The sequence below is a fragment of the Octopus bimaculoides genome, chromosome 10, assembly GCF_001194135.2.
Source record: "Octopus bimaculoides isolate UCB-OBI-ISO-001 chromosome 10, ASM119413v2, whole genome shotgun sequence".
Taxonomy (NCBI): Eukaryota; Metazoa; Mollusca; class Cephalopoda; order Octopoda; family Octopodidae; genus Octopus; species Octopus bimaculoides.
In genome coordinates, this window is record NC_068990.1 from 91030745 (window position 1) to 91032046 (window position 1302).

The following is a 1302-nucleotide window of genomic DNA, read 5'->3' on the forward strand; positions in this document are numbered from 1 at the left end:
CTGTGTGGCTAATAAAAGAAATGTATCTATCCATCCATCTACCTACCTACCTACCTACCTACCTACCTACCTACCTACCTACCTACCTATCTATCTATCTATCTATCTATCTATCTATCTATCCAGGAATGAGAACCCAGGTTCGAAATTTCCCCAAGACACATGATGAAGGCTGGAGGGTATGTCAGCCGAAATGTTGTGTTAACAAACAAGATGAGGACAAATATCCGTCACTTGTAGAGTAAAAGAGAAAGAGTAAGTGGCGTTCGCAAATGATGTATAGGACGACTCTTAGAAAAAAATTCAAACTGAAAGTAATTTCTCCTCTGGAATTCTCCAATTTTCGCTTGGTATAATCAAATCCACCCTCTCGCCCAAGAAATTCTCGATGTACCAGACCGGGGTAGTATAATGAAGCCATTTCTCTTTCTTCCACGTTGTCATTATTCAGTTTCAGCTTCTCTGTCTGAAAGGGAGATTTTTCGAGCGGGGTCGAAGTTTATCTTTCTTTATATCATCGTCTTTCTATGATATTTTCATTATTTTCTATTTCGCAAATCCACATAAAAACTGATTTTCCCGCCTATCTTTTGTTACTGCTATATTTCTATAGTATATTGTTTAGACTCTGTTTGATCTCCTGGGAATGAATATACAACATAAATTACAATGTCTCGCTGAGGTCAACCTTGTTGCTATTCTTTCACCCCCACCACGGGATCGATTACAATATTATCACATTGCTTGTAGATTCAATCGACAATACGCCCACCTAATTTCTCTTAGTGATATGTGTGTCTATTTGTGCGTGTGTGTAGCCTCGTGGCATTGTTAGAGATTTTGTGCGCCTGTATTTATGCGTGTGTGCTTGGGCGTGTATCTGACGGTACCCACACGTACTTGCGTGGAGGTGCATGAGCGATGGCTGTATTCGCAAAAATACAATACACAGAACCTAAGTTTCTACACACACACACACACACACACACACACACATAACTGTGTGTATGACTCCATGAGTACGTGTATGCATGTGTGTACGTGCGCGCGTGTAAATTTAGGGTTTGTATTCTCTATTATTAGGACAATGAAACGTTGAAAACTTTCGTCCACTTATATTATTTTTTTCTCTCCATTTATATAGTTTAGTATTCTGCATCGCTGTTGTTACTGCGCTTGTCCTTTGTAGCAACCATACACACATACAATCACACACACAAACAATCACAATATATATATAGATATAAACAAATTTATCTATTTATCTGTCTATTCATATATATATATATATATATATATATA